Source organism: Ambystoma mexicanum, unplaced genomic scaffold (assembly GCF_040938575.1).
Source record: "Ambystoma mexicanum isolate Mex_15411 unplaced genomic scaffold, UKY_AmexF1_1 Mex_scaf34, whole genome shotgun sequence".
In the NCBI taxonomy this organism is placed as follows: Eukaryota; Metazoa; Chordata; class Amphibia; order Caudata; family Ambystomatidae; genus Ambystoma; species Ambystoma mexicanum.
In genome coordinates, this window is record NW_027182449.1 from 263,332 (window position 1) to 279,465 (window position 16,134).

The following is a 16,134-nucleotide window of genomic DNA, read 5'->3' on the forward strand; positions in this document are numbered from 1 at the left end:
TTTTGTAAGGAACTGACGACTGGGTGAGTGCTAGTGTGGCTTGAGGTGAATTTACGGGCAGCTTCTTTGCAAACTTTTGCCAAACCAACTTGGAGCAGCACTGGGGTAGAGAGTCAGCCTTCCGCTGATGCCTGCCTAGGCGTGGCTGGGCTGGGGGCCTCAGCTGCTGTTACTGGGCCTGCTTCTTTCCTGGTCTTGTAGGCCGCCAGCCAGAGAAGGTAAGGGCTTCAACCAACATCGCCCTCTGCCTTCCAAAGAGTCGAGGAGACCGCAGCAGGAAAATTGTGTGTGTGTTTATTTCTTCTTTTTTTAGAGGTGCTTTCTATTTTTGTAAGGAACCGACGCCTGGGTGAGTGCTAGTGTGGCGTGAGTTACATTTACAGGCATCTTCTTTGCAAACTTTTGCCAAACCAACTTGGACCAGCACTGGGGTAGAGAGTCAGCCTTCAGCTGATGGCTGCCTGGGCTGGGCTGGGCTGGTCTGGGGGCCTCAGCTGCTGTTACTGGGCATGCTTCTTTCCTGGACTTGTAGGCCACCAGCCGGAGAAGGTAAGGGCCTCAACCAACATCGCCCTCTGCCTTTCAAAGAGTCGAGGAGACCCCAGCAGGAAAATTGTGTGTGTGTTTATTTCTTCTTTTTTAGAGGTGCTTTCTATTTTTGTAAGGAACCGACGCCTGGGTGAGTGCTAGTGTGGCGTGAGTTAAATTTACAGGCATCTTCTTTGCAAACTTTTGCCAAACCAATTTGGGGCAGCAGTGGGGTAGAGAGTCAGCCTTAAGCTGATGCCTGCCTGGGCTGGGCTGGGCTGGGGGCCTCAGCTGCTGTTACTGGGCCTGCTTCTTTCCTGGACTTGTAGGCCGCCAGCCCGAGAAGGTAAGGCCTCAACCAACATCGCCCTCTGCCTTCCAAAGAGTCGAGGAGACCCCAGCAGGAAAATTGTGTGTGTGTTTATTTCCATCTTTCTTTCCGAGTTTTTTTTTAAAGTTTTGTAAGGAACGGATGCTTGGGTGAGTGAGTGCAAGTGTGGCTTGGCCTGAATTTACAGACACTTTCTTTGCAAACATGAGTAGGCAAGTGGGTATTTCAAAAGTGGGTGCATGGAGCCGCTCGTTGCTTTTCCAAGCTGGCAGCTGTGGCTCCTGAGCTTGAGGCAAAAAGAAGGGCAGAAGCACACTGCAGAGGACAGCGTTCAGCCTTGCAAGAGGGCAGTGGACGTCGGAGGAGCCGACACAGCACAAGAGGCTCGGAATCGGCGCACTCTTCGCCTACGGCCATACCACCCTGAATGCGCCCGATCTCGTCCGATCTCGGAAGCTAAGCAGGGTCGGGCCTGGTTAGTACTTGGATGGGAGACCGCCTGGGAATACCAGGTGCTGTAGGCATTTTGCTACTCTGTGCCCGATAGGCGGCGTTCGTCTTCCCCGTCTTGAACTACATTTTTCCTCCATTCCGCTTTTAATTTTAACAAACACGGCGCGTGAAAAAGGCACAGGGGCAGACAGCAGCCCTCGCTCCAATGCAGAGCCCCGTCAGAGGCGGACACGTTGTCGCCAAACTAACTTGGAGCAGCAGGAGACTGAAGCCAGGGCAGCAGCTCGCCGCCTCGGGTGGGTGGATGCAGCCAGAAAGGGCCACTCGTGTCCCTGGCAAAGCACCTCCAGCGTCTCCCCGTTTTCTCTCCAGTGGACGCGCAAGGCCCCCTACAGCTAGGGGAGGCAAGTGGATGGGCCTCATCTGCATATGTGGGCTCTAGAGGAAGAGTGCACCCTGGGAGACAAGGGGACACTTGGAGCGGGAAGTGCTCACGGGGGAGAAGTGCCTACAAGAGGCAGGAAGGGAGGGAGGCCACATCATGCCTCTCCATAGCCAGGCCTCTGGATGATGGGGCAGAAGCGGCCGTCACCCTAAGCTTCCTAGAAGTCCCAGCTGGGCCCCATGCTACCTAATATCTCGCCTGATCGAGCCTGGTCGAGCACTGGTCGAGCCTTCAGCCAAGGGACACAGGAGCCAAGGGGTCTGGCCTCGAGCCTTCAACCGAGGGACCCAGGAGCCCAGGGTCTGGCCTCAGTGCTTCCCAAGTCGGCCTTCAGCTGAAGCCTGCCTGGGCTGGGAGCCTCAGCTGCTGTTCCTGGGTGTGCTTCTTTCCTGCATGTGAAGGCCACCAGCGGCGAAGGTTGCCCTCCGCCTTCCAAGGAGTCGAGGGGATAGAAGCAGGAAAATTGTGTGTGTGTTTATTTCTTCTTTTTTAGAGATTCTTTCTATTTTTGTAAGGAACTGACGCCTGGGTGAGTGCTAGTGTGGCTTGAGGTGAATTTACGGGCAGCTTCTTTGCAAACTTTTGCCAAACCAACTTGGAGCAGCACTGGGGTAGAGAGTCAGCCTTCCGCTGATGCCTGCCTAGGCGTGGCTGGGCTGGGGGCCTCAGCTGCTGTTACTGGGCCTGCTTCTTTCCTGGTCTTGTAGGCCGCCAGCCAGAGAAGGTAAGGGCTTCAACCAACATCGCCCTCTGCCTTCCAAAGAGTCGAGGAGACCGCAGCAGGAAAATTGTGTGTGTGTTTATTTCTTCTTTTTTTAGAGGTGCTTTCTATTTTTGTAAGGAACCGACGCCTGGGTGAGTGCTAGTGTGGCGTGAGTTACATTTACAGGCATCTTCTTTGCAAAATTTTGCCAAACCAACTTGGACCAGCACTGGGGTAGAGAGTCAGCCTTCAGCTGATGGCTGCCTGGGCTGGGCTGGGCTGGGGGCCTCAGCTGCTGTTACTGGGCCTGCTTCTTTCCTGGACTTGTAGGCCGCCAGCCCGAGAAGGTAAGGCCTCAACCAACATCGCCCTCTGCCTTCCAAAGAGTCGAGGGAATAGAAGCAGGAAAATTGTGTGTGTGTTTATTTCTTCTTTTTTAGAGATTCTTTCTATTTTTGTAAGGAACTGACGACTGGGTGAGTGCTAGTGTGGCTTGAGGTGAATTTACGGGCAGCTTCTTTGCAAACTTTTGCCAAACCAACTTGGAGCAGCACTGGGGTAGAGAGTCAGCCTTCCGCTGATGCCTGCCTAGGCGTGGCTGGGCTGGGGGCCTCAGCTGCTGTTACTGGGCCTGCTTCTTTCCTGGTCTTGTAGGCCGCCAGCCAGAGAAGGTAAGGGCTTCAACCAACATCGCCCTCTGCCTTCCAAAGAGTCGAGGAGACCGCAGCAGGAAAATTGTGTGTGTGTTTATTTCTTCTTTTTTTAGAGGTGCTTTCTATTTTTGTAAGGAACCGACGCCTGGGTGAGTGCTAGTGTGGCGTGAGTTACATTTACAGGCATCTTCTTTGCAAACTTTTGCCAAACCAACTTGGACCAGCACTGGGGTAGAGAGTCAGCCTTCAGCTGATGGCTGCCTGGGCTGGGCTGGGCTGGTCTGGGGGCCTCAGCTGCTGTTACTGGGCATGCTTCTTTCCTGGACTTGTAGGCCACCAGCCGGAGAAGGTAAGGGCCTCAACCAACATCGCCCTCTGCCTTTCAAAGAGTCGAGGAGACCCCAGCAGGAAAATTGTGTGTGTGTTTATTTCTTCTTTTTTAGAGGTGCTTTCTATTTTTGTAAGGAACCGACGCCTGGGTGAGTGCTAGTGTGGCGTGAGTTAAATTTACAGGCATCTTCTTTGCAAACTTTTGCCAAACCAATTTGGGGCAGCAGTGGGGTAGAGAGTCAGCCTTAAGCTGATGCCTGCCTGGGCTGGGCTGGGCTGGGGGCCTCAGCTGCTGTTACTGGGCCTGCTTCTTTCCTGGACTTGTAGGCCGCCAGCCCGAGAAGGTAAGGCCTCAACCAACATCGCCCTCTGCCTTCCAAAGAGTCGAGGAGACCCCAGCAGGAAAATTGTGTGTGTGTTTATTTCCATCTTTCTTTCCGAGTTTTTTTTTAAAGTTTTGTAAGGAACGGATGCTTGGGTGAGTGAGTGCAAGTGTGGCTTGGCCTGAATTTACAGACACTTTCTTTGCAAACATGAGTAGGCAAGTGGGTATTTCAAAAGTGGGTGCATGGAGCCGCTCGTTGCTTTTCCAAGCTGGCAGCTGTGGCTCCTGAGCTTGAGGCAAAAAGAAGGGCAGAAGCACACTGCAGAGGACAGCGTTCAGCCTTGCAAGAGGGCAGTGGACGTCGGAGGAGCCGACACAGCACAAGAGGCTCGGAATCGGCGCACTCTTCGCCTACGGCCATACCACCCTGAATGCGCCCGATCTCGTCCGATCTCGGAAGCTAAGCAGGGTCGGGCCTGGTTAGTACTTGGATGGGAGACCGCCTGGGAATACCAGGTGCTGTAGGCATTTTGCTACTCTGTGCCCGATAGGCGGCGTTCGTCTTCCCCGTCTTGAACTACATTTTTCCTCCATTCCGCTTTTAATTTTAACAAACACGGCGCGTGAAAAAGGCACAGGGGCAGACAGCAGCCCTCGCTCCAATGCAGAGCCCCGTCAGAGGCGGACACGTTGTCGCCAAACTAACTTGGAGCAGCAGGAGACTGAAGCCAGGGCAGCAGCTCGCCGCCTCGGGTGGGTGGATGCAGCCAGAAAGGGCCACTCGTGTCCCTGGCAAAGCACCTCCAGCGTCTCCCCGTTTTCTCTCCAGTGGACGCGCAAGGCCCCCTACAGCTAGGGGAGGCAAGTGGATGGGCCTCATCTGCATATGTGGGCTCTAGAGGAAGAGTGCACCCTGGGAGACAAGGGGACACTTGGAGCGGGAAGTGCTCACGGGGGAGAAGTGCCTACAAGAGGCAGGAAGGGAGGGAGGCCACATCATGCCTCTCCATAGCCAGGCCTCTGGATGATGGGGCAGAAGCGGCCGTCACCCTAAGCTTCCTAGAAGTCCCAGCTGGGCCCCATGCTACCTAATATCTCGCCTGATCGAGCCTGGTCGAGCACTGGTCGAGCCTTCAGCCAAGGGACACAGGAGCCAAGGGGTCTGGCCTCGAGCCTTCAGCCGAGGGACCCAGGAGCCCAGGGTCTGGCCTCAGTGCTTCCCAAGTCGGCCTTCAGCTGAAGCCTGCCTGGGCTGGGAGCCTCAGCTGCTGTTCCTGGGTGTGCTTCTTTCCTGCATGTGAAGGCCACCAGCGGCGAAGGTTGCCCTCCGCCTTCTAAGGAGTCGAGGAGACCGCAGCAGGAAAATTGTGTGTGTGTTTATTTCTTCTTTTTTTAGAGGTGCTTTCTATTTTTGCAAGGAACTGACGCCTGGATGAGTGCTAGTGTGGCTTGAGGTAAATTCACGGGCAGCTTCTTTGCAAACTTTTGCCAAACCAACTTGGGGCAGCAGTGGGGTAGAGAGTCAGCCTTCTGCTGATGCCTGCCTAGGCGTGGCTGGGCTGGGGGCCTCAGCTGCTGTTACTGGGCCTGCTTCTTTCCTGGACTTGTAGGCCACCAGCCGGAGAAAGTAAGGGCCTCAACCAACATCGCCCTCTGCCTTCCAAAGAGTCGAGGAGTCCCCAGCAGGAAAATTGTGTGTGTGTTTATTTCTTCTTTTTTAGAGATGCTTTCTATTTTTGTAAGGAACCGACGCCTGGGTGAGTGCTAGTGTGGCTTGAGGTAAATTTACGGGCAGCTTCTTTGCAAACTTTTGCCAAAACAACTTGGGGCAGCACTGGGGTAGAGAGTCAGCCTTCCGCTGATGCCTGCCTAGGCGTGGCTGGGCTGGGGGCCTCAGTTGCTGTTACTGGGCCTGCTTCTTTCCTGGACTTGTAGGCCGCCAGCCTGAGAAGGTAAGGCCTCAACCAACATCGCCCTCTGCCTTCCAAAGAGTCGAGGAGACCGCAGCAGGAAAATTGTGTGTGTGTTTATTTCTTCTTTTTTTAGAGGTGCTTTCTATTTTTGTAAGGAACTGACGCCTGGGTGAGTGCTAGTGTGGCTTGAGGTAAATTCACGGGCAGCTTCTTTGCAAACTTTTGCCAAACCAACTTGGGGCAGCAGTGGGGTAGAGAGTCCGGCGGGCGAACGCGCCGGCGAAGCAGGCATGGCGAGCGCCGCCCCTTAGTGGGGGCGGTACAGGCCGCCCTTCCCCTCCCCCCACACACGTAAGGGAAATGCGCCGGGGGGGCGGATGATGACGGAAAGGGGCCCGCCCCCCCCTGGCAGGGCGCGAAAGCTTCGGGGCAGGGCGGGAAACCGGGGAGAAGCCGGGCATAAAAGCCCGTGCTGGTGTGAGCATTCACACATCCTCCCTCGGTTTCCCGTCTTGCCGGAGCTGCGTTCTTTTTTTTTTTTGGGCCGTCGAAGGTGGTGGACAGCGTCGTCGAATCTCGTCGGGATAGGAAGCAGCGGACGTGTCGAGGAGTTCCTGTGTTGCAGCGGTCGGTTCCAGATACAAACGCTGGAGGTAGGCAAGGGGGGATACATGTTCATTGGGTCGGGGGGAAACGGGGGAGTCGAGGTCGACAGGGGCCGCGGGCGGATGGGGGGGGGGTAGGAGCATCCATTCGAAGGGGTGCAGCTCCGCTTAGGGAGCCGATGATATCGCGGGGCGTGGGCCTCTGAACGTCGTCCGTGTGCACCACAGGGGTGGCTAGTTTTGTAAAAATCAGAACTATGTTTACGCGATCGCTGCGAAATATGTGCTTTGGGCATGCTACATAACGTGATAGGATTGGGAAAATGCTAAGATGTAATATGTATCAGAGTCCAGCCAGTGTGGTTGGCAAGTGCCCGTGTGCCCCCTTCCTAGCCCGCCCCGTGCCAGAAAGAACACGTTCTTCTAACGGATAATTAATATCAATAATGACTATGGGGATCTATGGACTCACTGTGCGCCCCGTAATTTCATGTATGATATGTATGTAATATGTTTGGGAATGCATATTTCAAGGAGTCTCCGCGGCCGCAGTATGTGTTTGATTTGCCATAGGGCCGCCGTCCTCCGTGTGCCCCACAGGGGTGACTCGCGCAGTTTTGTTTGGAGAATCAATACCGTTGTTTTAAGCGTCTGCAGCTTTCGTTCGCGCCTGAATATTCCCGGGGACAGGCGAGATCACGCAAGTCTGCCACATGCCGCACTGGCGGGGTAGCGAGTGGGGGGCATGGGGGCTCCTCGTTTGCTGGGGCGCGAACACATTATCACCTCGGAGCCGATGAGTTACGCGCTGACGCAGGTTGTGCGACTACTGCTTAGAGAGTTACTCCATCTACTAACCCCCTCTCTCTAACCTCACTCCTTATTGTTCATGGCAGCCCGCGGTGACTAGGTCTGGCGCGACCTCTTATCCGCTGGGTCCGCCAGCCTCGCTACCCCATCCCGTCTGCAGCCGCAGCAGCTCCTGGATCTGTTAACATTTAGTTGTGCTTTTCAGCCTTTTAAAAACCGACTTTGCTTCTACCACGATCCAACCGGTTCACTGTGTGTGCCGTATCCCAGTCCCTTCCCTCATTGCCTCTACTGGCTTTCACTCACTACCCCATGCCCCTATGGAAGACGGCCATCTTGCCTTCCTGTTTAAGCCGCCTTCTCAGTGTTTTTTCACGGTCTCTGCCTTGGTCCGTGTTTCTGGCAGCGAGCGGGATGCAGTGTGTTTGGGGGTGGCTGCCGCGGGATGTGTTTGGGTGGCCCTGGGGCCGCCGTCCTCCGTGTGCCTCGCGGGGGTGGCGCGCGGTGGTTCGGAGGGTGGAGAGGTTGTTTTGGCGATGTCGGCCCTTGGGGGTGTGCGCGGTTTGGGTTGCCCCGGTCTGATTCGTATGTACCTTATGTACCGTACCGTATTCGTACCCTCCTGAAACGATGACAGCATTCCTGTGCGTTATGGATTTCATTAAACGAGAAGTCACCGGGGGAACCAGACTCCTTGTTATTAAATAGTGCTACCACATCACGTTATTGATTCCCCATGCAAGTATCTGGTCATTGTCGGCTTGGTTAGCTAGTCATTGCATTTTAATTATTTCTTCTGTTTAATTAGCACTCTATCTTCACAAAGAATTAAGAGTCTAAAGATGTTGGCGCTACTCATTCCTATGAGATTAGAAAAGCACCTACTTCTGCAGAAGAAAATTATGTTAAGCCATTATTCCAATCAATTACGCAGCCATCTTGGTTTATTATGACGGAAGGCCCAATTTCCAGTGAAACTGGGTTTAGAAGCAAAAACAAAGGTGATGGCTGGAAGGTTTAGACTGAATCTTAACCTCTGGGCCCGCGGGGACTTCTCCCTCGCGCTCGGACACGGCCTTGTCGGGGGGGGAGAGCCATTGTGGTGGCGAGGGACGACGCTCTGCATTGTGCTGTTGTGCATGTCGTGGGTTTTTCGCGGGCCTCCCTGGGAGGGGTGGGTGCCTTGTGGAGCCCAGTCCCAGTGGCAGCGTGCGCAGGAAGGGCGGCGGGGGAAGGAGGGGGGATTGCAGGGAAGAGGGTCAACGCGTGGGAAGGAGGGTGGAGAGCATGAGAAATAAAGGGGAGTAAGAAAAGGGAGGGAAAAAAAAAAAAAAAAAAAAAAAAAAAATTCTGTGTGGGGGGGCAGTGGTGGGCTAGTACAAGTTTTTGAAGGGAGGTCAGTGAGAGAGCGGGTTCAAGTTGGCGTTGGTGGTATTCCGCTGGGTTTCAGGTTGGGGCTAGTCACTGAGGGTATCCATCCTCAACATGGGTTAGGAAGGAGTCCCCAGTTTGCAAGGGGGCACACCATTAGGGAGATTTGAAGTTCTTCGGTGCAGAGTATCCCGCAACTTTGGTTTGTGCGTTGAATTCACCCGGAAAGGCGCTGGGGCTTGATGTTCGCAAATACACAGATGCGTCCTCGATTGGGGCCAATTCCTGCCTGGAAGTGGGCGGCCAGACTATGGATTGTGTTGGTTAAATTGACTTGTGCCCAACGCCTCGCCTTAGCATGGGCACACGTGGATAGGTGAAGACATGTATAGGACTGCTAGGAGGGAAGTGGGTCCAAACGTCTTGGGGCATATGTTCATAAATTGCGGGCATATATAGACATTGTTAGGACTGCTGGTAGGGAAGTGGTGTCAACTGGATCTTTCAGGCCGTCTTGCCGGAGCTGCGTTCTTCGTTAGCTCGCTCTATTCTCTGTGTTCGAGCGGCTGTTTGGTGTCTGGGTTTCCCGCGGTTCGGGTGGAGGAGCGAGGAGTTCGCGGTTCCAGTGGAAGAGTGAGGAGTTCGGGAGTCGCTGGCGAAAGTTGCTGCCCGGAGATCGTTTGTCGCCACATGGTGGATTGCAGGTAAGCGCTCGAACGTCGGGCCGGTTGTGCGGGTCTCGTGTGGACGGGTTCATGGGGGGCGATAGTGGGGGGAAAGAGTTCTCGGGGTGGTGTGGCGCAGGCCCTCATAACGCAGAAGTTCGGATGGGGATTGTGCGGTGGCCTCAACGCTAGTGCGCAGGTACTGTTGGGTAGTGAGCGAGGGCACCGTCCGAATCCCGCCCAGGGAGGATTATAAGACGGTGGATTTGGTAAGTATGGGGGGGGGAGGGAGAAGGGTCTGCTCGCTGGCCGCCGCGCCAGCTGGAGCGGACCCGAGGAATACAATATTTTACGGGATCAATCTCCTTTTCTTTTAATTGTACGTCAGCATCAGCAGTGGCTGTATGCAGGCTTCAAAAAGGGGTTGTGCAGTGGAAGCAGCCTGCACTACAACAAGTGCCGAATCTTCTGCTCCCGACCACCTTGTGGATTGTGTGGTGGGGAGGAGCAGAACTGGGGCTGTCTGCCGTGTTACTTGTGTGCTTTGGGGCCGCCGAGTGCGGCGGTACCGATCGCGGTGGCGCGGGCAGCAAATCTGCTGGCTTGGCTGGCTTGGCTGGCTTGGGTGGGCGGGGGGTTCGTGGGTTCACGTTGGGCACCCTGACTTTGTGGTTAACTGGTACCGGGGCCGCCGTGCCTCGGGTGTCGACGAAGCAATTTTAAAAGCGATGGTGTGTTTTTCGTTTTAATTGGGGCCGCCGTGACGATCAGGGCCCCGTGCCTCGTTTGTTCAAGAAATGGGCTGTTACCACGACGGCATTGTTATGGCGTGATATGTTTACAGCATGGAAAAACTAAATAAAGCAGCTTTAACGAAAGCTGCTTTATTTAGAGTGAATTTTACGTTTGTTTAGCGCAGCCGCCAGTGGCGCAAGCGTTAAGGGCTTGGACTGGTAATGCGGGAGACCGGGGTTCGATTGCAAGGTGCGGAGTCTCGTGGGCATGCGCCTTTTCGTATGGCGCGCCGAAAATTTTGGTTTATATGATGGCCACTGTGCCTCGGGTGCCACAAAGTAATGTTTTGTTTTAAGCCCGTTGTACGGCTTGTCTGTTTACATTGGGGCCATCGCGAAGGCTTTCTGTGCGTCAGGGAGCGCCATGGCCTCATCGATGCTCGAGGCAGGTAATTCGGCGCACTTCTCACTCTGCATGGGGTCCTAGATAGAGGTGGGGACGAGAGGGGTGGGTTCACACAGTACCTGTCCCCTCCCGTCGAACGCGTGGTGAAGACGGACCTACAATTCCCAGAGTTCGCCTTTCAAGACTACAACCCCCGGCAGCCCCTCTGCCTCCCAGGAGGCTGCAGAGTCTCCGCCAGGCCCAGCTGGTAACACACCCCCTTCCACATAGAATGGTCCATTCTAAAACAGCCCCCCAACCGCTCAGAACAACCAATGACTCAATTACTCCCACTCGCCACACAGCCCTCAAATACGCCAACACCGGCCACGAGGTTACTAAAACGAAACATGACGGGATACTAGAGGGGTGCCATGCAACAGGGATGGGGGGGCGTATCAATGTGCGAGGGGAGTAAAGGAGGGTGGTCAGCTGAGAATACCCCCCCGTGCAGAAGCCAAATGCGCCGTTCAGGACTACGTGTTACCAACGGCCACGAGGAATAATTATATAAAAAAAAAAAAAAAGTCCCTGGAGATAGCAGACGGGGGATTGGAACTGGGGTCCTCGGCGCTCCAAGACCAAGCACTTACCACTTGAGCCACTGGAGGCTGCTCTAATGCCAAAAACAAATAATCAGCTGTTGTGTGGCGCGGCGACCATCTGCTGAGCATAAAGTGAAGACATGGAAAAACATTGCTTGCAATGCATATTAACTAAGTAAAACGTGACGGCGAAATCTATTCCTTCCTCCCTAAATAGGGCCCGCTCAAGCTGACGCGGCGGTCGGCGAGCAGACCCGTTCGCCTACCCCCCAATACTTACCAGATCCGGCGTGGGTGGATGGTGATTAGGACAAGGCGGGAGCTGCTAGAACAAAGGGGAGAACTCGCGGCACCCTACCAGCCTCTCTGAACTACTTCTGAACGTCTCCCGCCGTCAGTGTAACCCGCGGGTGTGTCCTCTAGGGGGCGCTATTCTTTGGTTCGCAGATGGGTTTGCACTTTATGAATCCTGTACATTATAATAGTAAGTTACAGCAGAGCCCACAACTGTAGAGAGTTGCCCTATGGGTTGATAGACTATAGTAAGAATTCCCAGGAAACCTTTGCTCCAGCTGTCTGTCACATAGTCGCTGACATAGCAGTCATCTCTGCGCCTCAGCACAATCCTCTGCATAATTTTGCAATGTTTTTATACCAGTCAGCTCTGCTAGCAATTGAATATGAACCCAATTCTAGTCATTATTTGCATGTAATGTGATGCTCTTTTCAAGTATATGTTTGCACAGACTATGGTCTTCTGAAGGGCCTTGCAACCCACAGCTCTCCACAACCTCAAGACTACATTTGAGGCGCTAACTTCAGCGATGGTGGGGGAGGGGCACACTTATTGGTGTGGGGGCATCCAACTTCTTTACGCATTCTAATAAGACTGTTCTAGTGCAGCTTCAATGTTACAGGCAATTAACTCTCTCCTTTAAGTCTGAAAGCACCCACTCCAGGAGTGCTGTGAGGATGGGAGGTCTCCTGTCCCCCTCTCCATCATTCCAGACACCCCCCTTACATGCAAGTTCTAAGCCCGCGTCATGACTTTAATTGCCCTAAAAAAATAAAAAAAAAAAAAAAAAAAAAAAAAAAAAAAAAAAAATCAGGGAGTGCCCTGTGGAAGCAAGCTGGGTGTGGGGGAACTCTCTGCCGCCGGCAGCCAGCAGAGAGTCTTGGAGGAATCACAGGCCAATCCCTGAAACAAAGCACTGCTAGCAGACCCACAGGGGAACGAGCAGCCAAGAGTTTAGATGCACGGCGCCCCAAGAGCAATAGGCTTGGGGGAGGCCCTGGGAAAAAAGGGGAGGGATGTAGGGGACTTGGGAGGCAATTCCAAGACCCAAATTGCGGGGGGGGGGAGGGAACGAACAACAAACTAAAAAGAGGGCAGCAAGTGAAGCTGGTTGGAGGGGAACAAGAGGAGAATACGGGGGGGTATGCTACCGGGACAAAAATTTACAGCAGGGGTAAGTCGTCACGGAGGGGGAGGGGCAAGAGGGAGGAGCTCGAGGAGGGAGGAAGAAAGGTAGGAGCATCGGGGGCGGGGGGAGTCCGGACAAGGAGGGCCAGCAAGGACAGGAAAGAGGGGGCCTGGGGGGGCGCAGCATAGGGGACCGGGGGAATGGGGGAGACAGTTGGGAAAGGAAGACAGTACGAGGGACAGGGAATCTGGAAGAGATATGACACCAGCCAAGGGGGGGAGGACACCTGCTAAGGCTGCAGTTGGAGGGGGGGGCCCCTTGAGTGAGAGGGAATTGCGATGTTTCTGGGGGGCTCGGGGACACAGCAGGGAGACCTGGGGGGGGGGGGTTTTGGCATAACGGGGGTAAGACTAGGATGCCAATAACCGGAACAACGCGAAGGCGTAGGGGGGGCTGAGCAGAGTTTGGCAAGAAAAGGTTAGATGGACGTCGCAAGCGACGGCCAACTAGGCAGGCAGAAAGTGGGGGCCGGCATCGGAGGGCGGTGCCGGCCCAAATACGGATACGTACATAAATTGTAAGGGCACTTGTGGTGGTGCCGGTATAGAAAAATGTAAGGGCACTTGTGGTGGTGCCGGTATAGGAAATTGTAAGGGCACTAGTATGGTGCCGGTATAGGAAATTGTAAGGGCACTAGTACGGTGCCGGTATAGGAACCTGATGTTAGCGAGGCACCGCGTGGCTGCCGGTTTTAGCTAGAGTCCGAGCAGGAAACGGGGCAAGTGTGCGGGGGGTCGGGCACCCGCAACAAGACCTAGACATGGGCACGGGGGGAAATGGTGGGCACACCAAAAAATTCACTGCAAACAACGGCCGGGGTAGAGAGAGGTGGATAGTCAGGGCCGGGCTCGATCCGAGGCGTCCACCGGACGAGGACGATCAGGGGGGGGGGGAGGGGGAGGAGGAAGCCCTAGGTAGCCGCACTCGAAATAGTGTATCGGTGACGGTGAATTACGGATTGCCTGTAAGATAACTCCAAGACTTTATGCAAATAAAGCTGCTGAGGCATGTTAACTTTCCACACAAACTGGTGTCGTGTCAATTTTCTACTGCTTGCATGGTATGACTGATTAGGAATAGAGGGGGGGGGGGTAAGAAAGGACGGATAAAGGGGGGGGGGAAGGCAAGGCGCTGAGTGCCCACGCTAAGCCTTCTGCTGATGCCTGCCTGGGCTGGGCTGGGCTGGGGGCCTCAGCTGCTGTTACTGGGCCTGCTTCTTTCCTGGACGTGTAGGCCACCAGCCCGATATGGTAAGGGCCTCAACCAACATCACCCTCTGCCTTCCAAAGCGTCGAGGAGCCCCCAGCAGGAAAATTGTGTGTGTGTTTATTTCCATCTTTCTTTCCGAGTTTTTTTTTAAAGTTTTGTAAGGAACGGATGCTTGGGTGAGTGAGTGCAAGTGTGGCTTGGCCTGAATTTACAGACACTTTCTTTGCAAACATGAGTAGGCAAGTGGGTATTTCAAAAGTGGGTGCATGGAGCTGCTCGTTGCTTTTCCAAGCTGGCAGCTGTGGCTCCTGAGCTTGAGGCAAAAAGAAGGGCAGAAGCACACTGCAGAGGACAGCGTTCAGCCTTGCAAGAGGGCAGTGGACGTCGGAGGAGCCGACACAGCACAAGAGGCTCGGAATCGGCGCACTCTTCGCCTGGCCTGGTTAGTACTTGGATGGGAGACCGCCTGGGAATACCAGGTGCTGTAGGCATTTTGCTACTCTGTGCCCGATAGGCGGCGTTCGTCTTCCCCGTCTTGAACTACATTTTTCCTCCATTCCGCTTTTAATTTTAACAAACACGGCGCGTGAAAAAGGCACAGGGGCAGACAGCAGCCCTCGCTCCAATGCAGAGCCCCGTCAGAGGCGGACACGTTGTCGCCAAACTAACTTGGAGCAGCAGGAGACTGAAGCCAGGGCAGCAGCTCGCCGCCTCGGGTGGGTGGATGCAGCCAGAAAGGGCCACTCGTGTCCCTGGCAAAGCACCTCCAGCGTCTCCCCGTTTTCTCTCCAGTGGACGCGCAAGGCCCCCTACAGCTAGGGGAGGCAAGTGGATGGGCCTCATCTGCATATGTGGGCTCTAGAGGAAGAGTGCACCCTGGGAGACAAGGGGACACTTGGAGCGGGAAGTGCTCACGGGGGAGAAGTGCCTACAAGAGGCAGGAAGGGAGGGAGGCCACATCATGCCTCTCCATAGCCAGGCCTCTGGATGATGGAGCAGAAGCGGCCGTCACCCTAAGCTTCCTAGAAGTCCCAGCTGGGCCCCATGCTACCTAATATCTCGCCTGATCGAGCCTGGTCGAGCACTGGTCGAGCCTTCAGCCAAGGGACACAGGAGCCAAGGGGTCTGGCCTCGAGCCTTCAACCGAGGGACCCAGGAGCCCAGGGTCTGGCCTCAGTGCTTCCCAAGTCGGCCTTCAGCTGAAGCCTGCCTGGGCTGGGAGCCTCAGCTGCTGTTCCTGGGTGTGCTTCTTTCCTGCATGTGAAGGCCACCAGCGGCGAAGGTTGCCCTCCGCCTTCCAAGGAGTCGAGGGGATAGAAGCAGGAAAATTGTGTGTGTGTTTATTTCTTCTTTTTTAGAGATTCTTTCTATTTTTGTAAGGAACTGACGACTGGGTGAGTGCTAGTGTGGCTTGAGGTGAATTTACGGGCAGCTTCTTTGCAAACTTTTGCCAAACCAACTTGGAGCAGCACTGGGGTAGAGAGTCAGCCTTCCGCTGATGCCTGCCTAGGCGTGGCTGGGCTGGGGGCCTCAGCTGCTGTTACTGGGCCTGCTTCTTTCCTGGTCTTGTAGGCCGCCAGCCAGAGAAGGTAAGGGCTTCAACCAACATCGCCCTCTGCCTTCCAAAGAGTCGAGGAGACCGCAGCAGGAAAATTGTGTGTGTGTTTATTTCTTCTTTTTTTAGAGGTGCTTTCTATTTTTGTAAGGAACCGACGCCTGGGTGAGTGCTAGTGTGGCGTGAGTTACATTTACAGGCATCTTCTTTGCAAACTTTTGCCAAACCAACTTGGACCAGCACTGGGGTAGAGAGTCAGCCTTCAGCTGATGGCTGCCTGGGCTGGGCTGGGCTGGTCTGGGGGCCTCAGCTGCTGTTACTGGGCATGCTTCTTTCCTAGACTTGTAGGCCACCAGCCGGAGAAGGTAAGGGCCTCAACCAACATCGCCCTCTGCCTTTCAAAGAGTCGAGGAGACCCCAGCAGGAAAATTGTGTGTGTGTTTATTTCTTCTTTTTTAGAGGTGCTTTCTATTTTTGTAAGGAACCGACGCCTGGGTGAGTGCTAGTGTGGCGTGAGTTAAATTTACAGGCATCTTCTTTGCAAACTTTTGCCAAACCAATTTGGGGCAGCAGTGGGGTAGAGAGTCAGCCTTAAGCTGATGCCTGCCTGGGCTGGGCTGGGCTGGGGGCCTCAGCTGCTGTTACTGGGCCTGCTTCTTTCCTGGACTTGTAGGCCGCCAGCCCGAGAAGGTAAGGCCTCAACCAACATCGCCCTCTGCCTTCCAAAGAGTCGAGGAGACCCCAGCAGGAAAATTGTGTGTGTGTTTATTTCCATCTTTCTTTCCGAGTTTTTTTTTAAAGTTTTGTAAGGAACGGATGCTTGGGTGAGTGAGTGCAAGTGTGGCTTGGCCTGAATTTACAGACACTTTCTTTGCAAACATGAGTAGGCAAGTGGGTATTTCAAAAGTGGGTGCATGGAGCCGCTCGTTGCTTTTCCAAGCTGGCAGCTGTGGCTCCTGAGCTTGAGGCAAAAAGAAGGGCAGAAGCACACTGCAGAGGACAGCGTTCAGCCTTGCAAGAGGGCAGTGGA

The 16,134-nt window shown here is 54.5% G+C and overlaps 2 non-coding genes across 2 annotated transcripts; both read left to right on the forward strand.

Annotated features, from left to right (window-relative positions):
• The first annotated feature begins 1,264 nt into the window (after positions 1-1,264).
• Positions 1,265-1,383, forward strand: LOC138558680 (5S ribosomal RNA). The gene has a single exon (XR_011298800.1). It is a non-coding gene; the product is annotated as a 5S ribosomal RNA (ribosomal RNA).
• Positions 1,384-4,177: 2,794 nt separating this feature from the next.
• On the forward strand, positions 4,178-4,296 carry LOC138558691 (5S ribosomal RNA). The gene has a single exon (XR_011298811.1). It is a non-coding gene; the product is annotated as a 5S ribosomal RNA (ribosomal RNA).
• The last annotated feature ends 11,838 nt before the right edge of the window (positions 4,297-16,134 follow it).